The following is a 14,754-nucleotide window of genomic DNA, read 5'->3' as shown; positions in this document are numbered from 1 at the left end:
AGTGCAATCAAAGAAGACTCACTCTTTCTCTCTTGCACTCACACACACAAAGAAAGAACACAAAAGAGAATGTCAAAACAATACGAAAATGAAAACATCAAGGCTATGGTCATATCGTATCATGGGTAATATGAAAGGGTTAATAGATGAGTTAATGGCATTCAATCTTGGCTGACCAAATAGGCTACGAATTGTTCTTTGGAATTGTAGTTTTGTGCTTACCAAATATATATATTTTATCTTGTGATTGGGATTAATTGTGTGTACAAATCCTCTTGGTTCATAGCAAGATAACTACGCTTACGTCAAAAGAAAAGTTATAGTCTATGAGAGGTAGTATGATGGGATCCGATGATAGAAGTATTTCATTAAGCCTTTCTGGGCCAAAGAGAAACACTATACGTTGTTGAAAGTGTATTTTTCGGCTAATCCATACGTTAATTCTAATAGATCGTACAGAGTGAAAGCGATAGAAATGATCATCATGTGGGTTATTCATCTAGGATAGTATGTGAGAAATTTAGATATGAGAGAAGTGAAGAGATGAGAAGGTTCCCTCCCAAGCCCTATTCTTGCCCGTAGGCAATAAGGATACTGCGGGGAGAGATGTACCGGTAGCAAAGAGAACCTAGAGAGGATGAATTACTAAGAATGAGAGAGATAGGTTTGGTTAAGGAGATGAGATTAGATACATATATATATGCTGGATTAGAGATGAAAATGAAAACAACAAGAAATCAAGAAAACATCAATGCAGAGCACATCTTACTTGAAACCCTTCGGCACCATTATTGATGGAAGAGAGAGAAGAGAGGAGAATTCAACATTGATTGATACGCCAAGTACAACACCTTCTTTAATTAGAGTTGATCTTCCAAGGATAGAGTACAAGAATGGCTAGTCTTCCTCTAGGAGAAAGTGTAGGCTTGGGCTTATGTTAATGGGGCTAAGTACAATTAGGCATTACTACTCACTCCCTCAAGAATTCCTCTCATCAATGGCTTGAATGCTTGAGTTCCTTTTCAAGGAAGAAGAGGTCCCCTTTTATAGGTGAAGGGAACCCCCAAGGGTTTACACAAGAAGAGAGGAGCCAGTGTGAATAGGAATTAGAAAAGTTGGAAATGAGCTGTCCCTGCATGATGTGGGCAGACTGGGGTCCAGTATTTTGATCATATCTCCTCAACCATGGCTCCAAATAAAAAAGTAAAAATATGGGCAAAAACCTCAGCTCATTAGCTACGATTTTTATTTTAAAATCATTTTTCAATTCGGATTGGAACCTTGTGTAAACAATTCATCAAAATAGGGTCCATTTCTGGCAGCAAAAGTCTTCCTGTGGTCCCCTTAGCTTAGACTTTCATTTAATTCCAAAGGACACCTCATGCCATATGAAAGCATGACATTGCTCCTTGACAAAGTTTTGTAATCATGGTTGCAATAATTCATTAAAATAAGTGTATCTTTGAAATCATGCCACCTAGTGTCCCACTAGGATTTGATTCCCTCCTAGTAGCTATTGAAAAAGAAATATAAGAAAAGTATAAAAAATACATAGAATATATATATATTGGAGTTTACCCTATATATAGGATCTAGCTAGGGTGTGAGATGATAATGAGATAGTAGAAATAAAGAATCAATGCTTTTTGCCCCAAGTAAAAGAGACGGAGCTATTGAGCTTTTCCCATAGTATTTTCTGATGGTAAAGTAAGGATAGGTTACCCTTGAGAAAAATAATAGGATGAGATAGAAGGCTTATTATTATACTTAAATATGCATATGTACATTATAGGAAAGATAATTATGTATTTAAAAAGTTACAAGATAGATCTTGTAGCATGCGTTCCCACTATGTACGTGTCACAACACGGCAACGCACACCTAGGAATATATATTTATATAAATACAAACAAATTGAGAAAAAAAACCCTTTATACTTAGGTCCTTTATTTGATAAAAAATATTTACATATAAAGAGGACCGTAATATTATAAATTATTTTTTTGTCTCCTATCCCAATGACTCGCTCAATGATTGATATATAAAAAAGTATAATAAAAACCTAAACGCACGCACACTATTTATAATGAAAAAGCGAGCCTAGTAATTGTGCTGGGGTGTTTTTGTGGGGTGAAGTGGCTTCCTAAAATTATTTTATGAGAGTCGAAAAACGGCTATCAATACTTCTCCAAAGAAGATTTAAATGATGATCATGCTCATGTAAATTGGATTCATACATTACCACAAATGGGAGCTTCTCATGGAAAGGAACGGGAATAAAGGCAAGGAAGAAAACCTGAGTGTCCAAGGAGAAGTTTTGAATCTTGAAATTTGAGATGCGAGTAGACACAAGGGTAGGACCTCAATTATAGAATCCAAGAGTTGATTTTTTTTACCTTTACACATTTATGCATTTTTTCCAAAGTAGTATGTAATCGTTTATCATTTATATATTTTTTTAAATAATCTGATTTGAATTGTTTTGAAGTAATATCCTTTCCATTGCAGCTTAAAGTTTTCCTTTTTTTTTGCCTAACTTGAGTGATGGGTGTGCTCATGTGTGTGTAGATGACTGACATCTTACCTTGTGGGATATGGATGAACATACTTTTACAATTGATAGCTAAAGAGAATATTCAAATGAGAGTCAAGGTGCAATTTCATATTATAATTGGATAAAATTGAGGTTAGAATAAGAGTCTATTGTCCACAGACTATGTAGTCCCTAATAATTTCAGGGTATGGTACCACTATGCTACATGGAACCCTGAGTTTGGACCTCCCAAAAACAAAGATACACTTATTGGCAGTATCAAGTTCATGAAATCAAAAAGGAGAAGAGAGATCATAGGCACTAACCAAATGCTGTTTATTAATGCCTACAAACTTCTCCTAATATTGTTGAAGAAAATTTGGTTGGCAAGATTTAGTCTTTCTTTAATGATACCGTCAGGATGTTTTGATATTTTCATGTTTAATGTGTGGGGCCAAAAATGTATTAATAATGTCACATATTCCTTTAGTTCAATAATCTATGAGTTTTTCTTTGAGAATTTTGGGAGATCCACTTTCCACAATCAACATAACGTCAATACTTTGTTCAATGGTTATATCAGACCCCTATGGATGGCCAACTTTTCAAGAATACATTACATGGATGGATGGTCAACACCACATAAGTTTCCTACTTGTTCCCCTTACCTTGTTTATTATTTTATCTTCTAAAATACCACTATGTACAATATGGGTAAATACGCACAACCAAATGATCACTTACAGAAGAATGGTATGACGCACATGCAGAGCAGTACATGTGTGCCACTACAATTGAAAGTTTTGGATGGAAAACTCTAGAGGACATACTCAAGGAGTGGGACAATTTTGATCAAGTGGTTGAACGATATCCCAATGATTACCATCAAGTACACTACATCAAAACTATCAAGAAGTATTGATGGCCTTTGTAAGGCAATGCATTGAAGGAATTTATCATCACTAAAAATTTTGTGTTGTAGGACTCAATCTAATTTACTCATTATTATTATTCTCTCTTATTTTATCTCTTACTCTCAGTTGATAGATTATTCTTTTTCAAAAGATTTTTGTTTGGAAAGAATAGGATGTATGAAGCTAAAAATGATCTTAACTTGGTGTGGTACCCATCAAGAATAAGGCCATTATTTTGAGTTCGAATTAGAAAAGACAAAAAAGCATCGATTAATAATTTTTTTAATGAGAATAACATCAACCCTAACACAACTACTTGGGATTATCTCATAGCATGGCTACAGAGTAATTATCAAAACAAGGTATTCACCATGACTGTATGAATGAGCTTCTTGATTGTACTCTAGAAACCAAAGACATAGAGTCACGCTATCTACATTTCTTGAATCTTGTCAAGTATACTCCAGCTAGGATGACTCAAGAAGTCAAAGTGGCACAATTCATGTGAGGATTCTATGAAGACTAGACTTTAGAGCCTTTGACTTACAAATTTTGCAGATGTCCTTGATGTGGATAAACCCATTGAACTTGAATTATCTATTTGTGGGAACCAAAAAATAGAGTTTTCTCCTATCCATGAAATCAAGAGACCTTATTGTCTTGAAGATGAACCAAGATCTATGAGTTCACAACAAAGAAGAGATAAATTATTGCGTAAGAAGGCAAGGAGATTGTCCATCTAATGAATCAATCTCTATAGGACTAGATAACATTTATAAGCCAAGAACCAGAACGCAAATAACAAAAAATAACAAATTCAAGAATTTTAGACCCAAACCACCTATAGCTCAACAAAACTTCAATTAAAAAGATCGCCTCAAAGCAAGGAAAACCTATGACCACAAAATCCAACTTTTGTGAGGAATAGACCACCCAACAATAAGAACAATGGTAATAACTTCAATAAAAAACTCTTTTTAATCAAAAGAAAAGTTCTACTCTAAATCCCCGGGGCATTCACTCTATATACAAAATGGGATGCCACATGTGAGCGGACAACTTTGATAAAACCCCTATGTACCACTCATATTAGGGAATATGAACCCCCCTTTCTATGCTTATATGACAATCAATGAAGAAAAATATCATACCCCTATCTTACATATAAAATTTAGGTCTCACATGATCTAACAAAGAGTGTGTAGCATAGTGAATGGCAATGTACTAAGGAGCCATTTGTGTTGATAACTAGATGTACCCTCAATGTGTCTTAGTTTGACTTTCAAACTATATGAATGATCCAAACCTGGTGTAAATCAACCCTTGAACTGCTCCAAATCAGCCCTTATCTATGATCTGCTTGATGCAAAATTTGATGTATAACCCGATAAAAAACTTACCAGAAATTCATCGGAGCTTTAGTGCACATTGGTGACCAATAGTTACAAGTAATCAACCTGGGTCAAGTACCACCCCCCCCCCCCCCCCCCCCCCTCCTCCCCAATAAATATGATACCCCCCTCCCTTATTTTTAAGCTTGGGAGATAAATTATTGGGGGTTTTTCCCTAACTTATACACTTACATAACTTGTTAAAAAAACCCCTCCCTTGCACTTATATGGTGTGGTAAGTTTTCCATGGTGAATCCCCCGGGTCTAAATCTTTGTATAGACTATTGAAGATTGAACCAGGAGAGTTCACTAAAGTATATGTAACATAGCACACATGTTCAACAGAAGGGATTCTAATTTCTTATAAGTTTCAATAAACATGTGTACAAGAGGGGTATAAGGGGTAATTCTAAAATCCATATGGTGAACGCATGTGATATAAGAAAGTTTTACTTAGTGAAAGCCTTCGGGGATTGAATCGGGTAATAATCAAGAATAAAGATGCAATACCTAGGATCGATGAGGTACTTGATTGAGTACATGGAGCTTTTATTTTCACAAAAATAGATCTTAAGCCTGGCTATTATCAAATTTGTATCAAGTAGGAAGATATATCAAAGACAATATTCAATACTTGATTTGGACATTATGACTTTAGCGGTATGCCCTTTGGACTTACAAATGCTCCAACAAGTTTCAACAGCCTTCTGAACGAAGTGTTTAGAGAAAACATGATTTTATCTTATCTTCTTTGATGATAATTTGGCTTACGTAAAGAATAAGGAAGATTACAAAAAACATGTACGCAATACTTCAACTTATACAACAAAACCAGCTTTGTTCTAAGCATAGAGAATGTACCTTTTTGTTGACAGAGTGGAATGCCTAGGATTCATTGTTTCCAAAGATGGTGTCTCTACTGACCTGAGTGAGATTGAAGTTTTTGTATCTTGGCCTATGTATCAATCTAGAAAAGGAGATGAATGGAATTATTTTTCAAATATGATCTTGGAAATTGTAATGGAATTTGCCTATTCAATTTGAGACTAGCGGAATTTAATGAGAGTACTTTCAAGAAATGATTTTGTGAGCATAGCGGGTAGACATAATTGAAGATAGCAACATAATTATAGCAATTAGTTAACTTGGCATAGACAATACTTTTGCAAGAGAGAGAATTTAGAGAACATGACAACAGTTGAGGACCGGATTTATGTGGAACCGGTCCCCCCTCCAATAGGCATTTGTATTATGATTTCTCCCATAAAAAGAGACTTGTTACAATACATTCTTTGTGTTCCTTGTGACCTAGGTGAAGCAATGACGATGGAAAGCTTCATGCCTCACCATCATAGCATAACCTAAACTTGAAGAAAGCTTTAACTATACCAAGCCTCAGTCCCAAGACCTCAAACACCTTCGAAGGTGGAGAGAGCTAGCAGGGAATGAGGGTAGGGAAGAGGAAGAAGAAACATTTCGTAGGAGAAAGAATTAGTTCCTCAGTTATCATACTCTTGTTGCTAGCATACATAATAGCATAGTAATGAAGACGAAGGAGATGGCAAGCTTAAGCATTGAAGTATGGCTCTTGGTTGGATTTTCACTCCATAGCCAAGAGTGTTGGTGTAGGCTCTCAACCTTTACTTGCTTGGAGAGGGAGCTCTTCCACTTTGCATAGCACACAATGAGAGTGCTTGTGAGTGTGTGTTGGTGAGTATACCCCCTAAGCACCCCCCTAGCTTGCTTGGGTCGACCCCCCCTTGTAGCTCATGCTTGAAGCTCATTGGACCCCTCCAGGCCTAGCCAATCACAAGCAGAAGCCATTACAAGCAACATAGATAGCCTTGGGACAAGTGTCCCCCTTTCCCCTTTGAGAGAGAGGATTTGATAAATGCAAAAGCAATTAGATAATTCAAGTAATTTATCATTGGACCCCTTTGAAGCCTAGCCAATAGGCTTCAAGCAACACATGAAGGTAACATGGGTAGGGACCTGACATGTGTCCTTGCTGCCTCTTCAAGCTGGCGCTTCCCTTGTGAGTGTGAGTGTGTGTTCTCTCTCTAATCCCTAGGAAAATGGCTCGCCCCCCCTCTTGTAGGGATGCTTTTGACTTTAGGAGCTCAAGCACCTTAGTCATCAAGCATGACAAAGCACTTGGACTAGGGGGTATTCCCACAAGCATCTCAGGCAAGCATGTCAAGGCACCTCAAGCACCTTAATCAAACGGCAAGTCAAGCACCTCAAGCATGGAGTAAGTCAAGAACCTCAAGCACCTCAATCAGGACAAACACCTCAAGCACGACAAGCACCTCAAGCAGGTCAAGCACCTCGAGCTTGGGCCGGGTTCCCACCTCAAGCTCAGCCCTAGCTTACCTAAGGTGAAAGGACTTTTACACACATTATTGGAGGTCTTCAATGAAGCTAACCCTAAGGTCTTATGCTCCATTGGTTAGCCTTGCTCTTGATAGACCATCTCCCATTTGGGCCCCTTTACTATTGGCCCCGTGTTGAGATTGATCTATAAGGACATATCTATATCTTAACACTTGTTCCCGTTTATTCTCCCACATTAAGTGATCAATTTAATATGAGAAAATCATTTGGGTTGGTTAGATATTAGATTTTATGACATTACCTCTCTCTTGAAATCATAGTCGTCCTCGACTATGAGGTAGAAGAGATAAAGGCTTAGTCATTAGTCAATCATACTTAGCGGGTAGAGGATCCCTTTTTTACCGTATGACATCTTTCCAAGACGGATGACTAATCCATTTGGTGCTTGGGAGACATAGCTGTAGCAAGCATGTCTGCTCTTTAGTCCATTTCATTCTCCCAAAGTAGAGTGACAAGTTCTACTTGGTGTTTGAGAGACGTCGTCATCACAAACATGATTCTAAGCATGCATACTAGTTAAATTTGTGCACAATTAAAAAGAGGATTAGTCTGATAAGACAAAAACATGAGTCATTTAAAAGAGAATTGTACATTTGCTTACTCTAATGTAGCATTGTAAGCATTGACAAGGTTCATACTATCCTTAAGTTGTACTCCTTGCATCCATTTAGCATCTTCAAAAGGATAATTTTTGAAGTTAATAAGATACCGTCGGATTATCTTACCATGTCATAGTACCTTGTCTTCATGCCGAAGGACAGCTTCGGGTTGTAGCACCTCTTCTTGGTCTTCAACTTCGGGAGGGTCTTCAATAATTGGTTCAATTGGTGGCTCTCCTTTGTAGGGCTTAAGTACTCTTACATGAAAGGCATTGTGTATAAGCCAATGGTTGGGCAACTTGAGTTGATACGCCGTCTCATTGATAGGCTTCAAGATTTGGAAAGGACCATAGTATCTTTTTGCTAGTTTAGCATAATACTTTTGATGGCCCGTAGGATTTTTGCCCGTCGTTTGCCTTAATCGAGCCTTAGGAAACTTGAGTAATACCCAATCATTTTCTTTGAACATTAAGGCTCTTCTGTGCTTATCAGCAGCAGCTTTTTGCCTTTGTTGAGAGATGGCTATAGCCTCCCTAATCTTTTGAAAAGATTCTTGTAGGTCATGACTATATTCATCGGTGGCGAAGATCTTCCCATGTACTTTGAGTAGCAAGGGACTTTTAGGTCTTCCCTCTATGATCTCGAAAGGTGCTTTCCCCGTAGAAGTATGTACATTATTATTGTAGGCATACTCTACTAGAGGTAAATACTTTTCCCATTGTGAGCGTTGATCTACTTCGGTAACATAAGTCTTGAGTAGATCGAGTATCGTAAGATTGGCTATCTCACTTTGGCCATCCGTTTGTGGGTAATAGGCCGAAGAGAAATTCAATCTTGTTCCTAGATTTTCAAAGAGACCTTTCCAAAAATTACTGGTCATTTTTGGATCTCTTTTTGACACGATGGATGTGGGTAATCCATGGTGCTTGAAAATCTGAGATATGAAGAGAGTTGCCATTTGATGTGCCTTAATAGTCTTTTTGACAGGAATAAAATGTGCTTGTTTGCTAAATCTGTCGACTATTGTCCATATTCCTATATTCCCATGGATAGACTTGGGTAATCCAAAGATGAAATCCATGGATATACTCTCTCATGGTGAATTTGGAATAGGCAATGGATGGAGTAATCTAGGTTGCTTCCCTCTATCATACTTGGTCTTTTGGCAAATTCCATTACATTGGTATCAGAGCATTTGGTTTCTCTTTTCTTGCTTAAGAAGAGAGGTCCTTAAGTAGCCTATAAATGGTTGATGTTGTTAATTATAATAGAGTAAGTGGAACTGGGATCTAATATCAGTTTTGTTAAGCCCACTATGTGGGAGATGGTGCACACCTCGCGAGCTTTGGACTTAATAATGGATTCTTTTTAGACTTTCCTACGGCTTTACCATTATTGAGCTATAAGAAGTCCAAAAGGAGCTAGCCCTTGGCAACTCTGCTATGTTAGACCTACTCCTCTACTCTCTATAATTAACCACTTTGAGCCGTGGGTGTAGATACTTAAGAGCCGATTTTCAAAGGCTAAGAGGAGTGGCAACTAAGGTTTTGTATTGCCAAATCATACACTAAGTATAAACATAAATTTTGTTAACATGGCTGACAATAATCAAGAGAGTAGAATGAACATTGATAGCTTTGATTTTGCACATGAAGGTGCTAATGATGATGCTCCCATGTTTGTGAATTATCTCATTGCTAGGTTGCAGCAAGCTATGGGCAACCCTGCTTTGCAAGCCGAAGTTACTCAACAACTTCGTGCTTATGGAATTTCCCTTCCTCTCCCAGAGGAGAGAGAGCTTAGGAGGCCTCTTGAAGAGACCCCCAAAAGAAGACTCTCTCACATTCGAGAGGAGGAATCCAAAGAGAAAGAAAGCAATGACAGTCTAAGTTCTTCTGAAGATGTGGCTCCACCAAGACGGCGATCTAGACGATCGCCTACTCCTCCCAAGAGGAAAAGAGCAACCTATAGTCCTTCTCCTCATCACTCTGAAAGGCAAGAGAGGAAACAAAGGAAAAAAAGGTCTAGGAAGAGGTCACCCTCTTCTCCTTCTTCTTCACCTTCCTCCTCTTCCGATGAAAGTTATGGCTATTCTCCTAGAGAATACAAGAGGGGAGGACATCACAAATCATTTCCAGCATGGCGAAGGTCACAAAAGCTAAAGAAGTTCAAGGAGGGAGGAAAGATTATCTGTTTTCTCACCTACGATGGCACCTTTGGTGCTACCGACAAAGTGTTGGCCTTCATCCAGCAATTTGATGTGGCCTTTGGGGACGAGGGCTTCACAGAGTCCTCCAAGCTACGCCATGTAGCTATGCACTTCCAAAAATCAGCTCGTCAATGGTGGGCTAGCCTTCGTGGCAATGGAGAAGCCCCAAAGACATGGAAAACTCTATGAGTTTCCATCATGAAGCAATTTCTTCCAAGTGATACTAAAGATAAAGTTCTTACCGAATGGCGCGGCTTGAAGCTTCTCTCTCATGAGTCTATCAACAAGTATGTAGACAAGTTTTGGGATTTACATCTCAAAGATACTGTCTTTCAAAAGATAGACTTTGCCGAACAAAGACAGCAATTTTGTGCAGGATTACCTAAAGAGATGGCCCAATACATCAACTCTCAACGGCCCGGTACTATTACCGAAGTAATCCACCACACCATGGTTGCTTCACACATCAATTTCCATCAAGGGGCTAGACGTTATGTCAAGACCATGGAAAACAAAGATAAAAATGATGCAAAGGGGAAATCCAATGCTCAAAATAATTCCCAAGGCACTTCCAACAACAACAACAACAACAACAACAATCGGTCCAAAGAGAAGGGAGTTTACAAAGGTAAAAACAAACTCTCTCCTGAAGAGCTTGAAGCTTTTCGCAAGGACCATAAATGTTTCAAGTGTGGGGAGCAAGGACATGGCTATCATTCTTTCCCCAAGAAGAATACTCGCAATGAGACTCCTAGGGCTTCCACCATCGAAGCTCCAAAAGAGGATGCTCATTGCAAAGGATCATCCCTCTCCTATGCTTGGGGAAAGGCAAGAGAGCATGATGCCTTCATCTTGTTTGACCCTGGCTCTACTCTCAACTTCATATCAATAGAGTTGGCCACCAAGTTGGGCATTCAAGCTTTTGAGATGGGAGATATAGTAACAGCTGATGCAGCTTTCAAGGGACAACAAGCCTCCGTTACTCCCTTGATTGGGAAGTTGAGGCTTCATGTCCAAAGCTATGTCGACAAAGAAGACTTCTTCATCTCTCCTCTCTAACATCAAGATGTTATCCTAGGGGCACCATGGTTTGATCGCATGGCTGCCAACATGAAGTTCCCTGAAAGGAGAATTTACTTCAGCTACAGGGGAAAGAACATGTATATAGATTCTAGTGAGCGTGGTAGCACTATTCCACTTGTAAATCCTCTTTCTTTTGATAAATCAATGAAGAGCTCAGTTTCTGCGTACATGATTTATGTCAAAGAGTCTCTAAAAGAGAATAATGTTTCATCAAATGAAAATGATAGGAATCAAGAAGAGTTAGACTTGTCTACTTTTCTAAAAGGATTCCAAGATGTATTCATCGATGATATCCCTATGGACCTACCTCCAAAACGAGGGGATGATGACCATCGTATTGAGCTCCTTCCAGGAAGCTCACCGCCTAACAAACCTCCTTATCGAGTCTCACAAGCTCAACAAGAGGAGATTATGAGGCAAGTACAGGAATTGGTAGACAAAGGGATGGTGAGGCCTAGTTCCTCTCCCTTTTGTTCTCCAGTCCTTTTAGTGCAAAAGAAAGATGATACATACTGTATGTGTGTGGACTATCGAGCACTAAACCATATCACTATCAAAAACAGATTTCCCGTGCCTCGGGTAGAAGATCTGTTTGATAAGCTACAAGGCTCTACCTACTTCAGTAGGATTGACCTTAAGAGTGGCTATCATCAAATAATGATAGTGGATGAAGATATCCTAAAGACCGCGTTTTGCACAACATTTGGTCTTTATGAATATCTAGTCATGCCTTTTGGCTTGACTAATGTACCAGCTACTTTCAATCGTCTCATGGAGAAAATTTTTAGACCATATCGTAAATTCACTGGAGTGTTCTTTGATGATATCATCATCTACTCCAAATCTTTGGAGGAACATAAGCAACATCTCCAAGTGATTTTTCAAGCCTTGAGGGAAAACAAACTTTTTCTCAACCAAAAGAAAAGTGAATTCTTCCTTCAAGAGATTCAATATCTAGGTCATATTATCTCTCACGATGGTATTCGTATGGATACATCAAAGTTAGAGGTAATAAAATCATGGCCTAACCCAAGGAATCTACATGAGCTAAGAAGCTTTATTGGTATGTGTGAATTTTATAGACTCTTCATAGCAAAATTCTCTCAAGTAGCAGGACCACTACAGGACTTAACAAAGAAGAACGTTAAGTTTGTATGGACTGCTAAGGAGCAAAATTCTTTTGAAAAACTCAAAGAGAAGCTTACTTCCCAACCAGTCCTCGTGCTTCCGGATCTCTCAAAACCATTTGAGGTCCAATGTGATGCTTGTGGTGATTGCCTTGGAGCGGTTTTGCTTCAAGAAGGGCATGCCATAGCATATGAGAGCCGAAGGCTCAATAGTGATGAACGAGTCTTGGGAATTTATGAGAAAGATCTTTTAGCTGTTCTACATGCCCTAGATCCATGGAAGCACTACCTATTGGGGACTCCATTTATCCTACAAACCGACCACCAAAGTCTCAAGTATTTCATGACGCAAACCAAACTTTCCGACAAACAAATGAGGTGGGCAAATTTTCTTTCGCAATTTAATTTCCATATTCCTCACATAGTTGGTAAGCACAATCAAGTTTCCGATGCACTTTCACAACGACCAAAAGTTAATGCGGTGTCTATAGCTACTCACAATGATCTATCCTCTATGATAGATGAGTATGCTATTGACCCTGACTTTAGAGACATAATGTCAGCCCTTGCTTTGGGGAAGAAAGAGGAACCATTCACCTTGAAGGATGGTTATCTTCTCCACGGAAATAGGCTATGTGTTACCCATTCCCTTCGTGACAAGGTTATGTATGAATCCCATGATCCTCCATATGCAGGGCATAGAGGTATTCAACCTACTCTCCGAGGAGTAGAGACATATTTCTATTGGCCTACCATGACACTGGACATACAAGAGTATGTTTCAAAATGTGTAGTATGCCAAAAGACCAAGTATGATAGAGGGAAGCAACCTGGATTACTCCAGCCATTGCCTATTCCAAATTCACCATGGGAGAGTATATCCATGGATTTCATCTTTGGATTACCCAAGTCTATCCATGGGAATATAGGAATATGGACAATAGTCGACAGATTTAGCAAACAAGCACATTTTATTCCTGTCAAAAAGACTATTAAGGCACATCAAATGGCAACTCTCTTCATATCTCATATTTTCAAGCACCATGGATTATCCACATCCATCGTGTCAGATAGAGATCCGAGAATGACCAGTAATTTTTGGAAAGGTCTCTTTGAAAATCTAGGAACAAGATTGAATTTCTCTTCGGCCTATCACCCACACACGGATTGCCAAAGTGAGATAGCCAATCTTACGATACTCGATCTACTCAAGACTTATGTTACCAAAGTAGATCAATGCTCACAATGGGAAAAGTATTTACCTCTAGTAGAGTATGCCTACAATAATACTGTACATACGTCTACGGGGAAAGCACCTTTCGAGATCATAGAGGGAAGACCTAAAAGTCCCTTGCTACTCAAAGTACATGGGAAGATCTTTGCCACCGATGAATATAGCCGTGACCTACAAGAATCTTTTCAAAAGATTAGGGAGGCTATAGCCATCTCTCAACAAAGGCAAAAAGCTGCCCAGAAGCACGAGGACTGGTTGGGAAGTAAGCTTCTCTTTGAGTTTTTCAAAAGCATTTTGCTCCTTAGCAGTCCATACAAACTTAACGTTCTTCTTTGTTAAGTCGTGTAGTGGTCCTGCTACTTGAGAGAATTTTGCTATGAAGCGTCTATAGTATGCACACATAACAATAAAGGTTCTTAGCTCATGTAGATTCCTTGGGTTAGGCCATGATTTTATTACCTCTAACTTTGATGGATCCATACGAATACCATCGTGAGAGATAATATGACGTAGATATTGAATCTCTTGAAGTAAGAATTCACTTTTCTTTTGGTTGAGAAAAAGTTTGTTTTCCCTCAAGGCTTGAAAAATCACTTGGAGATGTTGCTTATGTTCCTCCAAAGATTTGGAGTAGATGATGATATCATCAAAGAACACTCCAGTGAATTTACGATATGGTCTAAAAATTTCTCCATGAGACGATTGAAAGTAGCTGGTGCATTAGTCAAGCCAAAAGGCATGACTAGATATTCATAAAGACCAAATGTTGTGCGAAACGCGGTCTTTAGGATATCTTCATCCACTATCCTTATTTGATGATAGCCACTCTTAAGGTCAATCCTACTGAAGTAGGTAGATCCTTGTAGTGTATCAAACAGATCTTCTACCCGAGGCACGGGAAATCTGTTTTTGATAGTGATATGGTTTAGTGCTCGATAGTCCGCACACATACGGTATGTACCATCTTTCTTTTGCACTAAAAGGACTGCAGAACAAAAGGGAGAGGAACTAGGCCTCACCATCCCTTTGTCTACAAATTCCTGTACTTGCCTCATAATCTCCTCTTGTTGAGCTTGTGAGAATCGATAAGGAGGTTTGTTAGGCGGTGAGCTTCTTGGAAGGAGCTCGATACGATGGTCATCATCCCCTCGTTTTGGAGGTAGGTCCATAGGGATATCATCGATGAACACATCTTGGAATCCTTTTAGAAAAGTAGACAAGTCTAACTCTTCTTGATTCCTATCATTTTCATTTGATGAAACATTATAAG

This window comes from Adiantum capillus-veneris, chromosome 25 (assembly GCF_014529385.1).
Source record: "Adiantum capillus-veneris isolate H3 chromosome 25, ASM1452938v2, whole genome shotgun sequence".
Taxonomy (NCBI): domain Eukaryota; kingdom Viridiplantae; phylum Streptophyta; class Polypodiopsida; order Polypodiales; family Pteridaceae; genus Adiantum; species Adiantum capillus-veneris.
This window is presented reverse-complemented; position numbering follows the sequence as displayed.